The sequence below is a fragment of the Pseudoliparis swirei genome, chromosome 3, assembly GCF_029220125.1.
Source record: "Pseudoliparis swirei isolate HS2019 ecotype Mariana Trench chromosome 3, NWPU_hadal_v1, whole genome shotgun sequence".
Lineage (NCBI taxonomy): Eukaryota > Metazoa > Chordata > Actinopteri > Perciformes > Liparidae > Pseudoliparis > Pseudoliparis swirei.
In genome coordinates, this window is record NC_079390.1 from 941,604 (window position 1) to 947,949 (window position 6,346).

Genomic DNA, 6,346 nt, shown 5'->3' on the forward strand with positions numbered 1-6,346 from the left:
GTGAGTGTGTGTGCATCGTGTGTTTGAGTCGGTGAGGGTTGCGTAACCACTGTGTGTCTGAAGCCGGCGGCTCGTTAACCTGCCTTCCTTCCTGCTGTCACCTCAAACTAAATATACACAGAGGCTATATCTGCTGTGCATGCACGTGTGCATTGACACACACACACACACACACACACACACACACACACACACACACTCTTACACTTGCATCCACGAGCACGTTTCTCTCTCTCTGAACACTGTGTACGTATACGTCACTGAGGGCTCTTAGCCTTGAAGGGGAAAAGATCATATATCTTTTTCAGATCACAAACACATTCACACACACACAAACACACACTAACTGTAGAGCATTTATTTACCCTGTGGGGAGGATGTTACTGTTAAGATGGGATGCAACCTGTCATTAAGGAATCCTGCCTCCGACAGTTGAAAACAAGCTGCCGTGTTTCTGTGACTCTGACCTCTGTGTGGTGTTCTGCATGCTTATTGGTGCCCAGCAGAGTGCGCAGACAGAGGAGTGCAGACAGAGGAGTGCAGACAGAGGAGTGCAGACAGAGGAGTGCAGACAGAGGAGCGCAGACAGAGGTGTGCAGACAGAGGAGTGCAGACAGAGGAGTGCAGACAGAGGAGCGCAGACAGAGGTGTGCAGACAGAGGAGTGCAGACAGAGGTGTGCATGCAGAGGAGTGCAGACAGAGGTGTGCAGACAGAGGAGTGCAGACAGAGGAGCGCAGACAGAGGTGTGCATGCAGAGGAGTGCAGACAGAGGTGTGCAGACAGGAGTGCAGACAGAGGTGTGCAGACAGAGGAGTGCAGACAGAGGTGTGCAGACAGAGGTGTGCAGACAGAGGAGTGCAGACAGAGGAGTGCAGACAGAGGTGTGCAGACAGAGGTGTGCAGACAGAGGAGCGCAGACAGAGGTGCGCAGACAGAGGTGTGCAGACAGAGGAGTGCAGACAGAGGAGTGCAGACGGAGGAGTGCAGACAGAGGTGTGCAGACAGAGGAGCGCAGACAGAGGTGCGCAGACAGAGGTGTGCATACAGAGGAGTGCAGACAGAGGTGTGCAGACAGAGGAGTGCAGACAGAGGAGTGCAGACAGAGGAGTGCAGACGGAGGTGTGCATACAGAGGAGTGCAGACAGAGGAGTGTAGACGGAGAAACCTTTTTTCTGTTTGTTGTCACATTGATGTCGTCTTCAGCTTTAGACGCTCAGTGTCGTCTCAGATAAAGTTGAACCATTGAATCACAAATGGGATTCATAAACAACGGGGAGAACATGAGTTGTGAGAAAAGAGTTTTGCATGATACATGTTTCATTTAGTCCATATCTGGGGCCTTGTAAGAGAAGTCGCTCGTTGGGTTTCACTTTCTTCGCCCTGAGGCCTTTAAATGTTTTAATACTCACTCGGAAACTTCAGCTTTTCATTCCACAAACACAAAACACACAAAGCCACATGAGAGGAACCACATCGAGCCTCAAGCTCGCTTCAGCAGGATAATCACGTTAAACCTCCTGGACCAAATGTTTCATCATTAAACTTGGCTGGTTCTCTTTGTCAGCTATTAGTTTCTGTCTTCAAACAACAACAACAACAACAACAACAACATGGGGGAGGAGTGAGGAAGCATTAATAAACAAATAAATAAATAATGTTTATTGAGAGCCAGACATCACAGTGAGTTCACGGCTGGATCGTAAACTAAAGGAACAGGCTTAGAATTTACATAATTACTTCCTGGTATAAATTACTACCCCCCCCCCCAAACACACACACCACCTCTCCACCTCTCTCTCTCTCTCTCTGCCACACACACACATTGAGTCAGACCCTGTGCTCTCCATGTGTTGATCTTCAGCAGCTGAAGAACAAGAAGAACAAGAAGAGGAGAAGGAGAAGAAACCACACGATTGAGCTACAGCAGGGGGGAGAAGAAGAAGATGATGAAGAAGAAGAAGATGGAGGCTTTTATTTTGAATTAAATCTTTTATTTTGAATTAACGCTCTTATTTTGAATTAAAACTTTTATTTTTACGTTAACTTTTACTTTGACGTGAAGCTGATTCAGGAGTTCAGATTCATTCATTTAAGTTTTAAAATGAAAACTCGGTCAGACTTGACATCAGGGAAGAAGCAGCTCACGGCCGAGTGGATCATGAGGCCGCGATAAATCACGACAGCGCTTCAAATAAAGTCTCACCATTTGTGTGTGTGTCTGTGTGTGTCTGTCTGTGTGTGTGTGTCTGTGTGTGAGTGTCTGTGTGTGTCTGTGTGTGTGTGTCTGTGTGTGTGTCTCTGTGTGTGTGTGTGTGTGTGTCTGTGTGTGTCTGTGTGTGTGTGTGTGTGTGTGTGTGTCTGTGTGTGTGTGTGTGTGTGTGTGTGTGTCTGTGTGTGTGTCTGTGTGTGTGTGTGTGTGTCTGTGTGTGTGTGTCTGTATGTGTGTGTGTGTGTGTCTGTGTGTGTCTGTGTGTGTCTGTGTGTGTGTGTATGTGTGTGTGTCAGTGTGTGTGTGTCAGTGTGTGTGTGTGTGTGTCTGTGTGTGTGTCTGTGTGTGTGTGTCTGTCTGTGTGTCTGTGTACGTGTGTGAGTGTGTGTGTGTGTGTGTGCGCTCTGGCTCCACTAAGACTCCATGCCCAGCAGTTATAGACAGCAGACACACACACACACACACACACACACACACACACACACACGCATACACACACACACACACACACACACACACACGCACACACACACACACACACACCTTCTCACTCCATAACAAACAGCAAGTCTAGGCCCCCAAGGCTTCCTGTGTCCTACACACAGCCAGCAAATAAACACGATCACATTCATTTACCCCTACACACACACACACACACACACACACACGCACACACACACACACACACACACACACACACACACACACACACACACACACACACATGCACGCGCATGCACACACATGCGCACACACACGCGCACACACACACACGCGCACACACACACACACACACACACACGCACACACGCACACACGCACACATACACACACGCACACACACACACACACACACACACACACACACATACACACACACACACATACACACACACACACACACACACACACACGCACACACACACATACACATACACGCACACACACACACACACACACACACACATACACACACACACACACACATACACACACATACACACACATACACATGCATACACACACACATGCATACACACACACATACACACACATTCATACAGACATACACACGCACACACACACACACACACACACACACACACACACACACACAGACACACACACACACACACACACATACACACACACACACAGACACACACACACACACACACATACACACGCACACACACACACACACACACACACACACACACACAGACACACACACACACACACACACACACACACACGCGCACACACACACACACACACACACACACACAGGTAACCGCGGCTATTCCCTCATTAAGCAGCAACATTACAAGCTGAGACTCTGTGTCCTGAGGTCAAAGGGGGCGGGATGTCTCCTTGTCTCCTTCTCTCCTTGTCTCCTTCTGTTACAGGAAGAGGAGATAACTGTGCCGCAAAGCTGTAATGCTCATATTGTGGAGGTTAGATCAAAGGAACTGTGTCCACACCCTTCGAGGCTAAGCCTCGTAACTGCCCCTAAAAACAAGAAAAATAAATAAATCTCAGCACCGCTTTTATTTTGTTAAGTCAAGTAAATGACCCACTTTTATTTTGTTAAGTCATGTAAATTATCCACTTCAAGCCCCAACAATGATGTGTTTGACTCCCCCGATGCAGCCCGTGTTTACCACGTCCTCCTCCACTTATGGTTTCACAAAGAAGTTTTAAAGAACCTTTAAAGAGTTCTTCAAAGAGCCTATAAAGGTGTCTCAAAGAACCTTCAAAACATTGTTCTTTAAGGCAACATTTCTGGTTCCACACAGAACCTTTCAAACCAGGGTTCTTTAATGAACCATTTCCTTAAAGAGTTCTTCAAAAAACCTATAAAGTTGTCTCAAAGAACCTTAAAAATGGTTCTTCAAGGCACCATTTTTGGTTCCACACAGAACCTTTCAAACCAGGGTTCTTTAAAGAACCTTTTCCTTCAAGAGTTCTTCAAAGAACCTCTAAAGGTGTCAGCCAGAGTGAGTATTCATTCACTTTGCGATGGCCCCGCCCTTGAATCCGTTATCCAATAGATTTTAAAATGCTCTTCAACCCATTATCAATCTTGTAGATTGATAATCCAGCTGTTTCCAGCTGTCTTTGCCTTGTTGCCTCTGGAGACTCTGTGGTGGTGCCACGCTCTGGTTGCTCTATTAAAGACTGTGAATCCACCAGAGTGCTCCGGTCCCTCTTCTGGAAGGTATCCAAACTTATTAAGAAAACAAAACAAAAGAAAACAGTTGAAACAAATATTCCCCCTGCTGTGAGAATTGATAACTTACTGACCACATAGTTCCCCATCAGACTCCTTTTTACAAAATATCCAGAAAAACGTTTCAACAATTGTTGTGTGTGCCCTCATGTCGCTGTGTGACGCATCACAGTAACACACAGTAACACACATTAACACACAGTAACACACATTAACACACAGTAACACACAGTAACACACAGTAACACACTGTAACACACATTAACACACAGTAACACACAGTAACACACAATAACACACATTAACACACATTAATCTCTCTTTGGCTCTCTTCGAAGGCGGTCGCATTTTCTCTCCCTCTCCTCCCCATGACCTTCCCTTCCCTGCTTGGCTTCTCGTCATGTCTTGTCTTGTTTTATACTTGAGAGACTCTCCTCATCGCTCTTGAACTAAAAACCATGGACCGATCAACTGATCATCTGATCAACTGGTCTCTCAACGCACTGACACCGTCTTCTCGGCGAGAAGCTTGGGTTCGGGGAACCTGCCGTCCTGCCGGACGTTGCAGCTGGTTACACGATGGACGTGTCGTGTGCCTAGCAGCCCTTTCCGTGGAGGACGTAGATGACATCTACCTATTCGAACTATGATTACAGGATTTCTGCTGTTTGGATTTGCGTTGCCCTGGTTTATCGGAAAATTAAAACGGTGACAGCCGTTAAAAGCCCTAAGGCTGCCCGACGAAATTGGATCGATTTGAAAATGGGAGGAAAGTGGTGGAATAGTAGGTGCGCAAATTGGATGTAGCTGCTGGAAGACCAAACAATCCCAATCTTATCTGCTGGCTCCCTCAACCAGGACGGGGCTTGGCCAAGGCCGTTACTGGAACAACAACTCCTGAAGATCGCTGAAGTGAGAACCTCTCTCATTCCTTCCCCTATCCACAGACACCTGTGGTTGTTTTCTCAGGGCCTTTCAAGGCTATCTCCATGGCAACGACCATCTTGCGGACTGAGAACTCTGTCTGTTGTGGCCTGGGGGAGGACGACATACCAGAACACGCACACACGAACTTTCAATAATACTGATTTGCATTCACTACCCCCCTCCCCCCATCCCACGCCTTCGCCTGCTTTTTACCCCCAGTGTGACCGGACGGGGCTGTGGCTGGCGCTGCTGTGATGGCGCCGGACCGGCTGGCTGCTTGTCGGTGCTGGTTACCTTCTGCCCCCAATGGATGGGCTTAGATCACCCAGTTGTTGGATTACCTCCCCTCCCCCCTTCCTACTCGTTGCAAGTCATGTCTAAAATGTATGTGCTTATGTGCTAAGGTGTTTTTTTCCTGCTCCCACACTGTACCCCTCTCGGGGCATAGTCGGGGGGTTGGTGTTTTTTCTCGCCTTCTTCCCTCATGTTATGCTGTAATCTTTCATCCACCCTTTCTTGTAATTTCGATGATTTGTACCTGTACTCTGGCAAACGACAAATAAATATATCAATCAATATCAATCAATCAATCAATCAAATTAACACACAGTAACACACAGTAACACACTGTAACACACAGTAACACACATTAACACACAGTAACACACAGTAACACACTGTAACACACATTAACACACAGTAACACACAGTAACACAGTAACACACAGTAACACACTGTAACACACAGTAACACACAGTAACACACAGTAACACACAGTAACACACATTAACACATTAACACACAGTAACACACATTAACACACAGTAACACACTGTAACACACTGTAACACACTGTAACACACAGTAACACACTGTAACACACAGTAACACACATTAACACACTGTAACACACATTAACACACAGTAACACACATTAACACACAGTAACACACAGTAACACACAGTAACACACA